The sequence below is a fragment of the Lichenostomus cassidix genome, chromosome 11, assembly GCF_008360975.1.
Source record: "Lichenostomus cassidix isolate B80296 chromosome 11, HeHo_3.0, whole genome shotgun sequence".
In the NCBI taxonomy this organism is placed as follows: Eukaryota; Metazoa; Chordata; class Aves; order Passeriformes; family Meliphagidae; genus Lichenostomus; species Lichenostomus cassidix.
The window spans coordinates 10,220,856-10,240,855 of NC_139492.1; the positions used below are offsets into that span (position 1 = coordinate 10,220,856).

At 37.8% G+C, this 20,000-nt stretch overlaps 1 long non-coding RNA gene across 1 annotated transcript in view; it reads left to right on the forward strand.

Annotated features, from left to right (window-relative positions):
• LOC146432290 (uncharacterized) overlaps positions 1–20,000 on the forward strand; it is a 60,224-nt gene that overhangs the window by 29,418 nt on the left and 10,806 nt on the right. Inside the window, exons 5-6 of the long non-coding RNA XR_014854535.1 lie at positions 6,363–6,443; positions 8,051–8,150. This is a non-coding gene — a long non-coding RNA (uncharacterized LOC146432290). The remainder of the gene's footprint in view (positions 1–6,362; positions 6,444–8,050; positions 8,151–20,000) is intronic.

Genomic DNA, 20,000 nt, shown 5'->3' on the forward strand with positions numbered 1-20,000 from the left:
AATACCTGGCCTTTCTAGTTTTGCAAATTGTGTTTTAAACCCAATGTTAAACTATGATTATAGTAGAAAGCATCAACTGAAAATTCCAGAAGTTAATAAATATTTAGATGCCCTGATTTTATGATCAACCTTTTTTTTTTTTCCCAGTTACATATTTCTCCAAGAATTTATCTTGGCTTTGTGAAACTAGAAACTTTTCAGATATGTAAATCAATCTTAGTGTTACTGTGCAGTATTCTTTAAATTAAATTACAGTACAGATATCAGATTCTAGCAGTTCTTTTGCTGCAATGAGATAATTTCTGGAGGCAAGACACCTGGCCAGGCTAGAGTGGTGATTAATTTTATGTGTTTAGGGTGCAATCATCACTCAGAAAAAGGCTTAGGGTTTGGATGATGGATGACGGGTAAAGTGCAGGCTGATAGGACATGGCCCATGAATCTGTTCTACATCATCAGTTCCTTTGATCACTGGCAGAAGTTCAGAGATACTTCTTTGCATCTGTCCAAAATAAACAAGGCTACCATATACCTTTTGCAATATCACTTTTAAAAACAGGCTTATATGCATGGGGGAGAAAACACCTTTATTTTTTTCAGCAATGTCTGAGGGAAATAAAAACAAACACTTTGTCTTGCATTTACATGCACTTTTACAGGCAAAAATACATTGAGTGCATGTGCGTCCATGTCCATACACACATATATATTTTAATGAAAGATGATAGTGTAAAAGCAATTTTTTTCACCCTGCAAACTGATACCTATGTTGACACCATAGAGGGGATTCAGCATAGCTGCTGAAAAACAGTCTTACACAGCCTGTCATGAGAAGAAAGCCCTAAGTTATAGCAATGCTATGCAGCATTTCTTCTTCATTAGTAATGGTGGTGTGACTACAAATTGTTGGGAGTCTTTCTCACTAGTGATAGCAAAATGAGCTGTGTAACCAAAATGATTTTGATTAATAATTCAGAAGAGTTAAAGGGTGAAAAGATAGAGAGGATTTGTGCCAACCTACCAAAAAAAATTTTTTTGTATCTCAATTAACAAAATATAATTTGATAATTGGAAGCAAATGCTTCTTTATCATATGATTTCTACTTTTCTTTACCCAATGCTGTCCCCTGCAGGGTGTAAGAAATCAGATCACAGAAGTACTCAGAGACTAATTTTTTTTTTTTTTTAAATCCAGGAGTAAGAGAGGAATAGCTGAATTAACATCATGTTCTCTATCAGAATTCATTATCAAGCCAGCATGGTTTATGAAAAATCCTTTCAGAAGCTTGACTGGGTGCTGTGATGGGCATTCCTTGAAAATATTCTCTTATATCCCATGGCATGTATGCAACACTTCTTTCCATAGGTGTTATGAATTCCTAGTGCTCATGTTGATATTCTGTCTGTGGGCAATAAGATGTTAAGCATCTGTTTTATATGTCTCATCAGCTGCACTTGAACATGAAAATCAAACAGAACACATAAATTATAAAATATCTCTCAATGGACTTTCTTACCATTTTGTAGAATGAGAAGTAAAGCGTATCCAAGACTGCTCGGTATATGAAGAAAATACTAAGCTACTACTGTGCTTAAAAGACAGGTGACCCTCATAAAAGAGCTACAACTTCTCTCACAAAGGACATTAAAAAAAAGCAAAGGGAAGCATAAAGGTGGAGAGTTGATTAGATTTCACTAATAAGATCATCTTTGTACCAGACAAAAACAAAACATGGAGCTTAAAAAAACCTCTGGGAGCATTTGTTATCATATAGAAATCATACTCACATGATTGCTGTCTCCTTATTCAGCTGGAAAAATGCTTTATCTGACTAAGTGCAAATAGTGAAATGTTCATTAGCTCTCTTGAAACACCTTGACTTGTCTTTATTGAGTTGCATTTCATCCATAGCCTTTGCACCCGGGGGCACACAATAAATTTTTCTTCACAAAGGGTTTCTCAAGAGTGGTATGACTGTTCCTTTTCTCCCCAGAGTCTGAATGCATTGCATCATCTTCTATCATATTTACAAGCCTGGGGCCCAGGATGAAGAATTGTTTAGTGTCTCCAAACCAAAGCTTGCCACGTAGCAGATCAAATTGTTGTTGCTCTGCCACTGAGCTGACTCAGTACTTGCTTGTTTGATTTAAGGCACAGTTCTACTGTGAAAAGTTATTGTAAAAATGGTATTTTCTTCTGCAGCAGAGCTAGTTCCTACGTGTATGAAGAATTATATGTGCTGACTCAAGTGACAAAACAGAAGTATTTACTGCTTCTGGTGTTGCCAGCTCTGCAGAGCAAAGACAGAGGAGGAAAGCAGGTTAGGGTCCATTTAACATGTATCCATTAATACTCCTTTCCAGGATTCTGTGTGTAGCCTTTGCAAATTCAGGGAGAACGATTGCATCCCAGAGCTGTTTACAGGAGTATAATTGGCCTCTACTGCTGGTGAGTAGCCATGGAAAGGAAGCATCTTGGTCTCTCAGACAGTGCATGTGGAAACACCACAGACAAAAAACCCATAATGCAATTGTAATTTGAAACAGTAGATCAATACTTTATACTGCTCCTTACAATATTTTACCTGTTGTGACATTCAGAGTTTGTGGCTGCAGTAGGCTATTTTGTGGCATTCTGGCTTTGTAAACTTTTCTCTTCGATTAACATAATCTCTTACTATTCAGAAGTAGTGGGAAAATATTATTGCTTTTGTCCTTACTTACCACTTCTTTTTGGATAAAGCAGAGTGCCAATTTCTTTGTATTACCCAGCTAGCTATCAGACTTTTGGAGACAATTTTTGCCTTGATGTCGTGGTCTGTTAGCACACAGAGCTGCCCTTCAGTGACTCTGGTCTGCCCCCACTGAGCCTTTCTAAGGGTTGGTGGGGGATTCCTCCTTTGGCTGTTTTACACAGTCAGTATGTGAAGCTATGAAGGGAGTTCATAAGGCATTACTGAGCTCATGAGGCTGGGTGTTGGTTTTAGCATGTTCACCGTGTCTGGTTTTATTGCTTTAGCTTGTCTAATCCAGGGAGGGAAGTGTCTATCTCGCTGTTTCAAAGTGACACTGAAGCTTGCGTGAGAATGACTTGGACTTGTGTTCCATCAAAAAAAGGCAGTAGTTAGAGCAAGCAAAGAAGCAAGATTTGCTTGAATATTTCAGCTACTTAGAATGTTTAGCCATTGTCTTAAATTCCTAGCTGCTACTAGATGATCAGATAAACAGCAATGTGTGCTGGTTACTTTTGTAGTCTTTTGCAGTGGGATTGTCACCTTTTCAGAGCAGTTTGTGGGGCTAGATTTTAAATCCAGTAGAACAGATATCAGTGGAAATATGGCAGTTTGTTAAATTAGTCCAATACCTTACTGTATTTCTTTGAAACAGTAAAAGTTTAAATCGAGCTTATGGTTACTGAATTCCCAAAGATTGCCTTAATGAAAAGACAGTGCCTGTCAACAAACCATGCTGTGGTATTTGAAATAAACACTGGCCCCTCTGCTGAAAGGTGTTAGCACTGGGAAGAGAAGGAGTGGCTTCTCTTGGCAGCTTTGGAATTTTCTGCCCAAGTAGTCCAAAAGGTTAACTCGTATTGGCCTCAAGGTATGTCTGTTCTTCACTTGGGAACTGGGAGCAGGTTCTTCTTTAAGAGAGTACAGTCTTAACTAATGATGAAGCTGATATAATTTAAACCTTTGGTATATGCTCTTCAGTGCTAAAGTAAATATCTATAAATTAAAGCAAAACCTAATTGTTATAGAGAGAAAAAGATGAATAAGAGGGAACAACATGACGTTTATATATGAGCAAAGGGCAAATTACCCCTTTTATCCCAGCACTTAGAAGCTGACCACCTTTATGCAGTATAAGATTTACAAAAAATCCTTGGGAAGGGGTGGGGGGAAGTGCCCTTGACTTGTCTTAGAATAGAAATGGAAAGTTTTAATGTTTCTTTCTAACATAAGGCCAAAATACAAAATATTAGTTATTCTTTGAACTTGTCTTTTAAATAACCCTTTAGGTATTGTAGCCTGAGCAACAAATATTTTATTGATCTGTGTGTGTGTATGGATTGTGCTTAAATATATTCAGTTAATATTGCTTAGTAATTTTTCTGAAAATACAGCTATCCTTGTAAACTCTTGAGTCTGGTTTAACTTGATCAGTAGTTTATCAAAATCTTGTTATGCATTTCTGTGAGAAGGAAGAATACCGCCAGCAAGAGCTGGGTGGCTCCCAGCACTCACCATTTTGTTCTCCTGTGTAGAAATAGAAGTCATAGCTGTAGGCTTTATTTGCTCCTGAAATGTATGAACTCATAAGCCAAGATGGAGACTCGAGTGCAAATTCACTTCCTGATGGTTAATAGCAGTTATGTCCAAAGACTCTGAGGAGAATCCCTAATTCCACTAGAGTTTTACCTTCTTCTGGTGTCCCTTTTGTTGTGAGCAGGCCTGGCTCAAGGGGATAATAGGAACTTGAAATACGAGTATGTTTGAAAAATGCACATATACACTACAGACACATAAGCCTGACAATCTTTAGGAGCTGTCTGATAACTTTCTACAAAGCAGCTTGACCCCCTGCTGTTATTTTTTTATATTTGTATTTACTTTATCACACAGAAAACCAATCATGTAACTCTGTCATACCAGTTATTTTATAAAAGTAGACAGAGGCATGTAGCAGCTCAGAAGAGCTTTACAGTCTCCTGCAAAGACACAGCACTTTCTTCCCTTGAGGTCTGAAGTTATTGGGGCAACTGAAATGCTTAGATTTTATTCTTTTAAAGCTGGGTAAAAGAATAATAGAATATAATAATAATTCTTGAAAAGGTCTGGTACCTAAATATGTCCTTGAAAAATATCATCATAATTTTATAATATCACCTATATTAAAAGTTCAACATCATGTTGCACAAGAGACTTGACTTGAGAGCATATATCCATTTTAAATTGTTGCAAACTTACTCAGCCAATGCAATATAAAATTCCCTTCCATGTTACTGTTGGGGATCATTCTACTGCATTTATTTGGATGTCAAAGTGACAGGCCATTAGCTTAGGGGTTAGCTAATTATTTAAGGAACTTTTCTTGTTTTGTACAATGAAGAAATACTCTTGAAAATACAACACAAACATAGATATCTGTGTCAGATGGTAATGGTCCATTTCTTTTAAATATGAAAATGTAATTTTAGCATTCAAACAGTCAAGACAGTGGTAATTTAAAATAAAACAAGAGCAACTGTCATTAAATGGCTGTGTTTCTGGACTTAGATTGATGCTTAACACATTGATCTTCTTCAATGGAAGCTTTCCATATTCCATCTGTTAGAATCTTTGACCTTTTCTTAACACCATTAAAAGATAAAATGTTAATCTACTGAAAAAAGATGCATGACCTTTTAAAAGTGAACTGTACCACTTTACAGTCTGCCATCATTAAAGAACTTTATGCTCAGGAGCCATGCATTATGTGTATCATAGCAATATAATTGTTTAGAATAATGTAATTGTTCAACCAAGAAGATATATACCACGCATAACATAAATTAGAACTAGAACTATGTGAACTTTGAAAACCCAATCAAAATAACATGTCAGATCTAGTCTTACTTTCAGTTTTAATCAGCTTCAACCTCAAATTTATTTTTTATTAATATGCCACAATACATGCCTAGAAGATACTATTTTAACATAGAAAAAGAAAGATACTTTGGGACAAATGAAACCACATCACTGGCAAGGGAAGATGTTTATCTTCCTTTGTTTTAAATAATCTTTACTTATTTTTTCAGTATAAGGAAATAACTAGAGCACAAATATTTTATATTTCATTAGGAATTTCAATAACAAGGAAAGTAATGAAAATGAACATAACTTGTTTTTACTAAATCTGAATTATCTTAAACTCTGCTTATTAAAAGCAATGGCCACAATTCAAAGCAGCACTGAAACCTAGTTTAAATCCAGATAGGTATCAGATAGTAATTAGTTTTGAATATGGCTAATTTGACTCCAAATTAAGTCTCTGTTCTGAATTCTGACTGCAGAGGATGAGAAAAGACTGAATACATGATATAGGCTCAGATAACCTAACCTTATCTGCTGGTAGGGTATAAGTTTTAGATGAAGCCCATCAAATTGTTTTGAGGGCATAGCTATATAGTAGTGTGTCTACTCAATAACTACTTAACAGAGGATAATAAAAAGTTCAAGTAGCTTCTGCATTTGAATATGATGTTCTGCTAGTACCTTTTATTATATAGGTAAAAAGGCATTTCTACAGATGAAGGCTCATATTCTTCTAATTTCAACCTAAGTTCTGCTCAAGTCCCTAACTTGTTCCATTTTCCACAGTAAAACCAGTGAGCCTAGACTGAATAATTCGGGGTTGGAGTATCCTCTATGTATGTTTTTCAGTGGAATTTACTCCTTAAGGTAAGTGGCTGCATGCAAAATAGAAACACAAGTGTTCTAAGATAACATAAATTTAGGTCCAGATATTAATATTATTTGATCTTATTAACATAATTATTATGTTTAGCAATATCATTGGGGATGGGGGCTCTTCGACAGACCGGATGCAATGGGTGGATTTAAATTACTAATTTAGGGCACAGGAGTGATTTTCTCCTTCGTGATTTTGCCTTGCACCTATACCTAAAGGCGAGTCGTGTGCCCAAAGCTGTTTCCTACTTCATGCAACTGAAGCTGAAGTCATTTGCTGAATTACCATCTTGAGCGCTAATGAGGACATACAGTCCTGCAGAGTTTAGCTCTCCACACATGTACTGCATGCCTAGGAATGGAAACTGGCTTGAACTTCATTGTTAGAAATTTAATCATCTGCATAATCATGCAGAAAGTAAAAGAGAAAGCACAGGCTTTGCTAAGCATTTTTAACAAGTTGAAAGACATTCACTTCCAGTTAAAACTTCATATTCTGTTTTTCTGATTGTGTTGCTGCACTAGCCCTGTCCATTTCTGTACTGTTCCTGTTAAGTAAGTGGCACCCCATTTTGTGTAGGTCAAGCGTTTCATCTTTGAAGTTAGTAGTCACTTTTTTGTCAAACTCTTCCATTGTTTAGACCTGCTTCCCTGTCCCAGCCCCAGTTTATCACACCGCAAATTTCCTCTCTCGCATATTCTTCCCTCTAGGTCATTGATAGTGAAAGCAAGCAATATGTTTCCTGGTGTTCAACCATGTGGCACTTCACTAGTCACATAATACACTAGATAAGGAGATGACAGTCTGTGCTGCTCTGAATAGCAGATGTGCATGCCATCTGAAAGCCAGGAGCCGGAGGACGTGGATACAGCCAACAGAGGGAGTCAATGGCAGCAAAGCACTGGCCATTCAACCCCTGCTATGGAGAAAAGAAAAATGGACAGCTTTGCAGCTATGGTGATAGGGAAGGCTTAGCCTGTTCCTCATTAGTCCCTAGCCATCGTTTGGAGGCCATGTGCTTCTCTTCTTTCGAGCTGGAGGTTGCCTGTGTGATACAAGTTTGGTCCCAGCTCAGCAAGAGGACGTGGTGCCCCACTAGAATGTCAGCTGTTTTGAGGAAAGTTCGGCCCTTTGAGCAGTTTTTATGTGTACAGGGAAGATCTGATCTGTGGCATTTGCCTTTTTGTCTACTAAGTATAATTATCAAGTAACAGAAAGAAGCTATAATTGCTACCTAGTTGGAATTACAAAATAAAGCCTATTTGTAAAATCTCTTCTGCCTATTCATAACTTGGTACCCAACATAGCTAGAATGATAGAGATCTCATTAACCAAAGTGGCATTCCCTTCAGACTATGTAAGTCCTAGATCTCAGCATTGGTGAATATAATAAAGAGAAAAAGTCTTTGACAGAAGCAAGCTGTCACAGTAATAGTGAAATAAGACACAGAAGAAAAAAAAATTCAAAATATTCTTAGACACATTCAGGCAACATGTAAATAGAATAATAAATCTGGCAAGAAAGATCTGTTTATTTTTCACACAAAAGGGCTAAGAAGTTGTTTGGATTTTTTTCCTTTTTTTTTCCATTTTAAAGCATGAATTTCTTTTTCTTTCACCTGAAGTCTGCACAGTATTCCACAGAGCAGCTGTCCACAGCAAGAAACTCATCATTCACTCTCTGATCAGCACATACAGTAAGTGACATGAAACTCTGCTTAATTCTCTTGTGTCTTCATGAAATAATTTCTTCACCAACTAAAGAAATCTGCTGTTTACCATAATCTCAATTTAACACCTTCTCTCACTGTTCAAAAGTAACTGTCTGCATTTGAATGGGGTTTGCAAAGCAGAAGTAACTGCCAGGAAAAACTAAACAAGTCTTGTCTCTTCCTTGAAAGTTGAAAAAGGCTTTAGTTTTTTTTTATCACAGTGACAGGTTACATGGTAAATAAAGTTTGAGATCTTTGCTTTGGCCATTTAATACAAGAATTGGTTAGAAGTGAACAAAGCTGAAGGGTGCAAAACTTGAACCAAGCCCAAGTTCCAAATTAAGTCGGCTGTTGGGAGGCAAGTGGCTCATGCACACAGTAATGCTGGGGGGTGAGTGTGGTGCAACAGGCTGGGGATGCTGCTCCTCACTTCCCGAGGAAGCCCCTTCGAACTAATGAGTTTGCAGTTAACGAGCACTGTGGAAAAGAGGCTTTGGGAAACATCCTACTCCTTGGAAGCTAATTTGCTTGTTTTGTGTTACGTAGAAAGCAGCTGGGAGGGTCTCAGCACCATCAAAGCTGGGAAGGGTCCCACCTTGCCTCTCATTGCCATGCACAGCAGAGGATCGCTTAAAAAGATTTCCACATTCGCATTGGAATCAGATATAATATCTTTTAATCAGCAATCAAACCAAAGGCCCTGTTAGTATTGCGAGATTAGCTAGATTTCTGCAGATTTGTTCTGAAGTTAATGAAATTGCATCCAAATGAGACATGAGATATGAAATGCTCTGCAGGAGTTCAAAGCCTGCGACTCCAGCTGCACTCCCCAGCAGCCTGTGCAAGCCCTGCAAGCACTTACCTGGGAACCTGTTCTTGAGGAAAACCTCTCCTGCAACACTCTTCCCCTGACTCATACGGTTATGATTTGAGGAAATTCACATTTGAAAATTTAGAAATACAGTGCACAATGGTTTCATGTCATAGCTGGATTGAACTAAGAAAAAGCATTGTGTTGGAGGGTAGGAACTTCTTTTGTCTTTTGTGTTTATATCACTGTGTTGATTTACTGCAGGTAAAAAAACCCTGTGATGTAAAATCCTTGTGTAATTTTTCTGAAACAGGATGAGTTTTCACATGATGTGAGTAGCATTGTACTGTTAAGTGCAAAATGCTTAGAGGAAACCAAACTAAGTTGAAGGAATTAATATTCCATCAAAGAGTCAGTACTTGCCTCAATAAGATATTTTTGGCATTTTGGGATTTTGATATATGTGTCTTTTTTTTCCCAAGAGAACAGGAAAATTGCTTCTCACCACTTCTTTCATGTTAGGTTGTTTATGGCAGACCATTGCATTAGGTCATGTTGCATTTGATCTGCTGGAATATGAACAGTGTTTTGAATTGTCCATATGTTTCATTTGCTGCCTCTCTTTGGTCAGGTAAATGTAACTTTCCCACCAGTACCCAGCTATGTACCAGGGTTAAAAGATTTCAGATAAGCCAAGTATGTACCTAATCAAAATGTTCTTGCCTGGGCACAGCTTTTGAGGCTAGAAATAATGTTTTTAAGCATATTGACGTATGCATTAAATGAAAAACACACATAGTATTGAAGTGCTCTATTTCCCTAGAAAAGGAAGAGAATAAGTCTTAATTTTCCTTTAGGGCAAAGCTTTAGAAAAATCACTGCTAGTTCATAGTCTTCCAGTTATTGTTTAAACCCCATAAGATACTTAAGGCTTTGGGTGTTTATAACAAGAAAAGAAAAATATGAATTCATTCTCGAGCTCAGATTTGGAGCTAATAAAGTTATTCTGATTTCTATTACATTTTTTGCCCACCAGCATTACCCTCTTGCTATTATTTAGCTGAACAGTTTTAGTGTCTTGGGTCCCTTGTACCTTACAGAAGTTGAGAAGGAAAATCAAAGGTCACAAGGAACATGGAAAAAAGCAATTAAATAATTGCAACAAAGAAAACAGAAAGAAATTGAATAGAGGATACAGACAGAAGCTATCAGAGTGTTGCTCTGACAATATTTTTAGTGTTTTCGTCTAGGTGTGTCTATGTGGTTGAGTGATTTTCCTCAGTAATCTGCATGTTTTGTTGATTTTACATTTTTTGGTGAGATGATCTCTGAATTTTTCTGATACTTCCTGTTCCCTCTAAGATGGACACAATTTATCATGTTGTCATTATCCATCCCCAGTGATCCAAGGACTTCTCTGTGTTCGTAGCGAGCCAGCCAACTTCTCACATGATATTATATGGACTTGGAATTAAATCTCACTTTTCCCTCTCTCATGGCTACCAGGCATTGTATTGTAAAGTGGGACCTTCAGCAGCTGATTTTCCATTTCTACAGTGCCAAGTACATGTAAGTTGCAATATCCCAGGGTCTGAGTGGAATCCCACTGTGTCAGGATTATTTTACTGCATCATGCAATGTGCAAGGACATGCCAAGCTGGGCAGAAGAGAGGAAAGCATGCAGCCATTTTAGCAGCTTCTTTCTCTTCTCTGACTGAATAGAAAACTGATGTGAATTTTGTGATAAAATTATGTGTGTCACTTGTAATTTGTGATGCGTTCAAATATGGGTGTATACTGTGGATAAATAAATAGAAAATTGCTTACACCTTTAATCCTGTGAATCTTAGGACAGTATCAAGTTTGGCACATCTGCATTTTTATCTGCAGTTGTCTTCTGCTGCAAAAAATCTGGATTTTAGAGGGTCAGACTTTCAGGCAACCCAGGTATATAACAGATGCTACAGACTTTTTGTAGTTACTCAGTTTGGAAACAAAAGGTGAGTACATAATGCATAAATACATGTGTTCTGTGTATCACCCTTCTGAAACAGTTTGCAAATCTGTCCTAAAAGAAATATTTTGTTTGGTGGCCAAAAGGAGGGGCATGCGAGCATCAGTGGTTTCTCCATTTGTTACCCTTGTGTTCAGGAATTTGGTGAAAGGTGAAAGGTATGTTTTGTTTCTGTGTTTGATTTCTAAATTTTGAATAGGAGGTTATGCACATCGATAGCTTGTAAGAAGAGCCAGGCTGACAGCAGAGGCATTGATCTACTTTGTGGAGCAGGTACAGAATGTTGCATTTTAACTTTGTCAATGCGCTTCAGTCTCAATGCAATCTCAATGTGGAGGGTCCCAGTTTGTTTCCCACATCCTCCTGTCCTTAACTTCTGGGCTGGGCAGGGCAGCTTGGGTTCCTGCTGCTTCTAGCTGGTGATTGAGGGGGCAAACCTGCAAAATAAGCAATATAACTCATTGATGTAGAGAAATAAATTTTTGTTTTGGGCACTGCCAAGGCCCTATGAATCTCCTGCTAACAAACCTTTCTCATTTTCAGCTTCATTGAAAAATGCAATGAAATCAGGCATTAATTAGGGGAATGACACACTATGGTGCATATTTCAAGGTCTGAATTAAAAATCTATTTTTTAAAGAAGAAAATTGAACGCTATTTCAGATTTCTTGTTACTGCTGACCCTTTAGGACTGTACTGAGCTCCTGCCACCTACCAGCATGCTCGCCAGGCAGTCTGTACAAATATTATTATTACTTAAATAGAGTCTGAATCATTACCTTGTGTTTTCACTTTGTAGTGAAGTGATTTAAATATAGTTTTCTTATGTTGGGATCCTTTGACAAATGCATAAATAGTTAGCGCATTGTTAGCAACAGTGAAAAGGAAATGGATGCCTGGCAGGAGGAAGGGCAAATAATTTTCTCATGCTTGCTGTGCTCTTTCTGTAGTGTAAATCAACTCTTCTCCTCTGAAAGTAAAAACTTATTCCAAGATGTCAACAAAAGTAAAGTAATTAGTAAAGGAAATGTAATTCCTCTCTGCTGCTCCTCCCTCACACACATTAGTAAATGAAAGCTATTTAAAGATACAACCTGGCATAGACTAATTGGAGATGAGTCATTTGAGACTTGATCCTGGAAATGCTTACTCAATTGAGTAGCCCTTTGATTGTTCGCCTGGGTCAGTTTGGAGTGCATGTGCATGTGCAGGATCAGGGAGGAGCACAGTCACTCCTGCAGTGTCCTGAGCTCTCCAGAACCAAAAGACTCCTGAGCTGGCCAGCTGGCCCCAGTGGGAAGATGCCTGTGCTTGGAGTTAAATGTTTTATTGGATCACAGCCAGTTTGGTCAGTGTCTCCCAGGACTAAACCCTGAATACTTAATTTTAAGTAGAATAGGAATATTAGGAGGCTACTTTGATTAATTAATCTCATTTGGAAAAAAAGAAACAACTAGAAAATCGGAACACACCACAAAACTTTCCCACATCCACTTGTGCTTCTGGTTCATGTCTGTCATAAAATTAACTACTGTATTATGCTTTTTCCACAGTTTAGTTCTCAAATACTTTGCTGCAAAGGAAGCTGTAAAGCTCAAAGGCGTATTTTTTCTTAGTGTTAGCAATTAATATGCCACTAGTCTTTGCATAAATAAGTTGTCTATTTTAAAGCAACTCAAATGGGCTATTTCATTTTATATGACTGTTAATTAAGATGTTGATTAGCCCTGCTATTGAAGCATTGAAACCCTTTCTAAAAGAAATGGCCAGTGTTTCAATTTTATTTTAATTAGTTGGACTTTGAGGTTATTTACTACAGTGTCAGCTATCAAAGAAAAGCTATTTAATTTGATGTTCAGTCCAAGGCAGGTAGTGCACAGAATTCCACATTTGCCTGTAACCACTGCCATTAACAGCAGTATGATTTAAGGTCATTTAAGAGTCATCAACCTCACAGATGGTAAAATGTGAAGTATCTAAAAGGGAAAATAACAATTGTTGTCTTGTCAAATAAAATCCGAACATTGTATTTTTCGTGAACACCCACTAGCTTCCAGCAATTTTATACAGAATGTGTTTCCCTTTGGGCGGAGAGTGTTAGGTCTTCCCTTTTATGTATCCTTCCATTGAGACATGCTAACCCCCATGGGAGGTGAAACCCACCCAGATATTTGTGATTTTAAAACTTCATTTGCGTCACTTGCAACAGAGATGGATCATTATTCTGGGATAAAATCACATCCTGCACAGTGAAAATAACAGGCAACATTTGACCTGAAAAGGGAAAGAGGAAAAAAAAAAAACCAACAACTTTAAAGTGTTAAAAGAAACAGACAGTGTTAAAGCTGCTTCAGGAAACAAATTCTCCCCGTAATGCAGTGTAATTACAATCTTTTCTAAGCTAAGTATAGTACCCTAGAGATTACTATAAGTAACTTATAATAGAATTTTTATTAGTGGTAGTAATTTTTTATGATAATTAGTGTAATCTGCAGCCAATAAAATCAGAAGATATACAGTTATCTCTTTTACACCAGAAAACTATTCTTCAGACAGCTGAAACATTAAGAAAAATATATTATTTTATGATCGTTATACACCTTTATGTTCTGATTATTTGGTATTTTTTTATTAGCTCTTTCCATTTAATGGTGAAAAATGTGAGGCATACTCAAGCCAGTATAAAGCAGTTAGTCTGGGGTAATCAGCTGGCACTTAGTTTCCTTGGCAATCTTTATTCCATCTGATCTGAAACCTCATCATTTGTGGAAAATAGAGAGTTCTAAGTATTTTTTCTAGATGGTGGGTGACTCTTGCACCAGCCCTGTCCTCACAGTGAGATTTTGCCCTTTCTTATTGATTGGAGGCAAAGCCCTGGCTGTGGCACATGGTCTGTGTATCTTTGGGACTCTCTTGTGCTGCTCTACAAAAAGAACATTGTGACCGAATGGATCAGCTACTACTGCTAAGCCAAGGGGGTTTACTGAAAATACAGAGAAAGAGGACAGTTCCAAATAAACCTAGGGAAGGACTAACTGCAATTCTCTGTTCATGCTCCAAATCATACTTTAAGTTTTTTGTTTGCTTCTCTGTCAGAATCCTCCAGGCTGCATGGAGGTGATGGAGCTCTCACATAGGCTGTCAAAGCTGGGATCACACATGCCTAGAATTTCTTAGGCTTGGACTTCACTCAAGACTGTTTGAATACACATAAAGGCTATCAAGAGAGACTGCTGTCTTCCACTCAGGGAATGGCATAAATTCTCCTGGACCTTTTGAAAATTATTCCTTCAGAAGGAGGTCAGAGGACTGTTGCATTATCCTAGGCTTTTTAGACTTAGTTTGTCCTAAATTAAGAAAGAGAAGGGGAAAAGAAAAGGGGGAAAAATTATGGTCTCACTCCTTAGAGGTACTGGGATTAGTATTCCCACCAACAGTACAGATGCTCATAATCCAGTCCTCCTGTCTTCTCTGCCTTGATGAGCAATGACTCAACAATGTTGACAGCTGACATATTGTCTCCAGCATGTGATTTAGTGTCTGTTGAGATGCATGAGGTAGATCAAGCTCCATAGAAGTCTATCCACATTCTGCAAATATGGGAGGACATTGATGCTTGCAGTTACCAGTAATCCATGTTTTGAGAGTTCTCCAGTGATCATAACTAATGCAGGGTGTATTAAGTTGGTTTATATTTAAGTGTCTAATTCATAGACCTCTTTAGACAGTCTGTGGTCACAAACATGTTCATCTAAAGACAAAGACGTTGGTTAGATCCCTAATAAAGATGTTCTAATGATGTTTCCTAGCTGTGTTGTCAGCACATTTTGTGTGGAAATATGATAACTTGCTGATTGTTAAATAAGCAGTTGTTTCCTTCATGTTCAGGAAACCCTCACTTTGTGATGAAAATGGCAATAGTCTTTCTTGCCTTGCCTCTGTGTTCCCCTGCTGGTCTTTGGCAAAGACCAAACTGTACAGATGTTCAGCCTTCAGGTAGATTCCAGTCCTGCTCAGCCAGGAAGCACAGAGGCTGTGCAAATGGCACCCTGACTGTGGAGCTCCTGACAGAGGATAAAGCACCAGGTTTCTGTGCTGATGCTGCTGGATTCCTGTGTGCTGGCCCTTAGACACTGCTGGCAGTGAGGTTTCTCTGACACTCTTGTGAACCCTCACAGGGACAGATGGATTTGCTCTTGAATGGCTCCATTCTTTTCTCTTTGTGAATAGAGCAAGCAATGGTTAATTTGCTCTGACTGCTGTCATGCACCACAGGCTTCTGCTTTGTCACCCCTCCTGCTGACCATGGCCTCAAGGGCAGGAGGTCTCATATTCTGAAGAAGTGTGTACTTACTGTATGTGTCCAGCTTGTCTTTTGGGAAGAGGAGTATCGCAGCTGAGTGCAGATGGTGCTCTTCCCCTTGCTGTGCTTCAACTTTAAATAAGAGGTTTCCAGCAAGCTGACTTGGTAGAAGCAACTGATGGGAGTTAGAGAAAGGAAATTCCTGTTCCCCCTACACTGAGGAATCTTAGCAAAAGCCATGTTAGCAAAAGTGATTACCCTTGGTTTCTGTGATGTTTTGAATTCATATAGGAGACATAATAAAATTATACATGGGTTTGTTAACTTTTGAGCTGAATTTCTGAAATGTATCTTACCGAAGGCAATGGCTGAAGAATATCTGGAAACTTGGATGACAAAGCAGTTTCTTTCTCATGAGATCTCTTCAGGATATGCCTTGCTTGCAGCCTGCTCTCAAAGTTCTCAAACTGTGCAACAGCTGTCCAAGCATTTCCAGGTACAAGTAAAAATTATGTTTTCAGCCATTAGCCTCAGTAATGAAAAGGAAGCCCCCTTCCTCCTTCATTCTTCATCCCACCTCTGCAGATTTGATCTGCTAGGGTTCTTCATTTGTTATTACTTACTTAAAGGTCTGCTTTTACTGCCCTCAAAACCCACTGTGTGTTCTTTCTCCAGCTTGCTGACCTTTCAGTTATGTAGCAGAACTGTTTTCCAGGATTAGTTTCTAAAGTCTGAAGGATTTTAGTCAAAAGGAGTTATATTTTCAGTCTGTGAATACCTTATTAGCAGGAGCTGGATTATGTAGTAGCTGGTCAAAAGGTTAGAACAGGTGCATAGCACCCTCCCAGATAAATAAAGCTTAATTTGTAGCTTCCACCACAGGCAGATCAATCTGTGTCATTTAAGTGACTGAACTTTTATAGTTGGTTTGCAAGGAAAATACCTTTTATTTAGAATAGCAGCAGTGAATTGATAGTGTAATTTGTGCTGTGAAAATTGGTCACTGTATTCAATTGTATATAAAACCCCACAGTCTTTTGAAGAGCACTCACAAATTGTGCCCTAAAAATAGAAATAATAATAATAATAATAATAATAATATTTTAAAAAATCCAAAAACATTCAGATCTTTGAAGACACTCCTTCCTGTGACTGGTGTTAAACTTCAGGGGTTGTTTTCCTTGCTTTTTGAGGAATTTGGCAAGTGCCACAACCCCACATCTGGTAAAGGTTTAGCGGAAAAATTACTTGTTTCTAAATTCTAATCTTAATTTTTCCAGTTAAAATGTATATTCTATGGTTCATGATCTTCATCCATTCTAGCACTGGGTAGGTAGCAAATTATGCTGCTTGCATCTCAAGATGAATATCAGATTAATTCACTGTGCTATGTACAACACTACCTAGAAACCATAACACAAGAGATAAATACCAGTAGGTTGGCAGCGGATGGAGGTTCTTAAAAAAAAAAAAAAGTTATACTAAAAAGATGTAAGATTAGTGACATCATTGTCAAAAATGTAAACTCTCTATCCCCACTGGAAATTCACTGCTTCTGGTAAACAGACCCTGAGGAGAAGAAAAAATTAGCAGCCAAAGGCAGAGAGTCTGTGGCCTCAGCTGAGAAATCCAGGTCACATCTGACACCCATTGAAATCCACACTCATGAATCCAGTGGACTTTAGGTTGGATTCCTAATCACCAGAAAAATGGTTTAATTCAATGTGTCATCTCCAGGGAAGGGTGAGAAGACATCTGAGATGGAAACAGAGACAAATGACTCTGTCTTCACTTGAGGTAACATCAGATACAGGAGAAGATCCCCCTGTATTGCTCTGGAGTCCAACAGGCAATACCAGTTGTCTTGGCCTCACTAGTAAACACCTGAAAGGTAATGCAGTTTTGATGATTATAATTTCAGTGCTGAAAACAACCAATATAAAGCACTATAAATTAATTTATCTCAGCATTACATTTGATCTAACCCTTTTTTTTTAATTTCAAAGAATTAAATGCAGTCAGAACCTGCTAGATATTTTCTGAAACAGAAAGTTGAGTGAGAAAAGTGTCTTTTCACATGATTGTCAATAATGTTTTTATTGCCAGTCACAGAAATGTTAAAAAAATATGTTTCTGCAAAATGAAATATTTTCAGTTTGGGTTTTTCTCCTTCTCTCTCCCCTGTTCCCATTCTCCACATTTGGAACAGGCAGAATGCAAAACACAACCTTTCTTATTATTATTTCGTTCTTTTGTTCAGCATTTTTTCCATCTTCCCTGCAATACCACTCAAAATATTAATGGAATATTTTTGCAGTGGGGCTGTAGCCAGAAAAAAATTACAAGGAATTCTAAAAATAAGAGTTCTATTACTATTTTTGATGTTAGAAACTGGGCTAATTTGTCAAATAGGATGCGGTATAAGCTTACGGTTTGGGCACAATGGAGAAGTTATCAGTAGAATAATGGAGGGCAAACAAGAAGTCTTGCATGTGTGCTTTTCTCTGGGTGGTTTCCAGATTTCACAGACTGAGCGCAACATTGTGTTTCTGTCTTGTGGGAGGAAAGACTAGCTCGAGGCTACAGCCAAACTCCTTATGAAAAGAAAAAGGAAGGCTGCTCCTGTAATGGGGTGTGAAATACCGACCTTCTAGAACAGCCATTTTAAGTAGCTTTTGGGTTTTGTTCAGCTGCGGTAAGGAAAGTGTGATTGTGCTGCCCAGGTCTGTTTGAACAAGTGAGTTGTGCACTTCACTGGAGGAATGTATGGAGTGTGTTGAAAGGACAGATACGGAAGTGTGGCCAGGAATGTGATAGAGTGGATATAAAATGAGTGAAGACAAGTGTCCTCATGCTGGCTGCAGTGGTGACGTGCATTATCTCGACGTGTTATCAGGAGATAGATGTTTGCATTCCCATGGGTCAGTGCAAGTTGTCACAGTTTCAACTTCCAGCTTTTTCTTATGGAAATAACATCACGAGGCAAAGAACATGAAAAGTCCTCTGCTTGCTTGCACCTCCACATGTGATCTTACAATCCTGAATGCTCTCTAGAGGACTTAGGGTGCAGTGTGAAAGTATGATAATTGTTTTTTCAATGGTCCTTTGCTTTTATTTATAGCAACAGAGTTGATAAAAATGTTTTATTTTACCCCTCCTTTTCCCACCCATTAAATATATTTTCTAGTGAGACGTTTTCAGGGGGGAACCAGAATATAGAGAGGTTTTTTTATACTTACTTCCATTTAAAAAAAAAAAAAAAAAAAAAAAAAAAAAAGACTGGGTTAGGTGGAGTTCTGAGCAGTAAGGTTTTGATGCACATGTTGAATGTTGCCTCTAGAAAGGCATTGTTCCCCTGGAATGGCAAATAGCTCAAAACCTGGCACTTGCCATCCCAGCACAAACATTCGAAGGTAGTCATTTTTGCAAGAGCACTTAACAGGCTTTGTTATCATTCCAGTGTGAAAAAAAAAACAAACAGCAGAACTTCTCCACAGGTTTTGCAAAATGCAGTCAAGTAGTTGTCATTGTTTCTGATCTGCTAATCAATTATTAGCATTAATTAAAGGATCCTTTTAGATCTGTTCCTCAGATCCATAACAGTCAACAAGAAAAGGAATGTGTGGCATGGAATCTTGATTCCTGTATTTACCACATGTTATATCTGTTCCTGGGTGTGTGAATATACCATCTGATAAGGTGAAACACCCTGTATATACTAGTAATTACTCATAATTTCATGTAATTATTACAGCAGTTTCTCTGGTAGCTATCATGTGTCTTAGACATCTGTAGTTTATGAAGCCAAATTTGTAATTTTCAATGAACATCTGATCAGCCCGTTGAAACAGGTTACATACTTTTTCTTTATCCAGCCTTTTTGAGCTCTGTTGTACTTGTGTGCTCTGCAAAGACAGTAAGAAAAGTAATGAATTTCCGAAGTTACGTATCTGTCCTAGTAAATTATTTATGTTGTAACTTTTTATTTTTTGGTAAGGTTTCAAATGTTCCAGTGTTTTCTGTCTTTGGTTTTGTTTTGGTTTTTTTTCTTTAACCATATCCTTTCCTGTGTTAGCCTGTAAATATAGTGCTCAAAAAGGGAGAGCAAACAGCACTGCCTCGAGTCAAGTGTGCTGAAGGGAGCTTTGCTATAAGATTTCCTGCATACCTGTGTTAAAGTTTGAACAATCACCACCCATCCTGATTTTTGCAGTCTGGAGTATCTTTTAGGGCAGGAATTGTTTCTTGTGCCAAACTAATCTGCAGCATTGTTTTGTCATGTGAATGAAGGGAGAATGCAATATATTTATTTTCACTTAGAGCTAAAATCAAATATGATCTCCACTCTGAAAATGTAACTGAGGTGCCTAGGGGGTAAGAGTTTCTTGGTGGGGGTTTTCTGTTTTTTAAGAAAGCAAAAATAAAGTAAAAAATCAGCAAACTTGGCTAGCAATTTTTTAAAAGCATAAAACTACAGAACAGGGGAACCAGCACAGAAATGCAGCCAAAATTAACTCTGTGGTTTTTTCAATCTGTTAAAGTTTCAGGCATAGAATGATCAACCTGTAGCCATCCAGTTTCACTATATGAAGTGACTGCCATTTATTTGTGTGTACTGATAGCATCATCTCTTCATGCATTGGCAACTGGGACTTACTTGAATTTCCTTTGATATATTTAGCCTAAAGAGTCTTAGATAAAATAAAC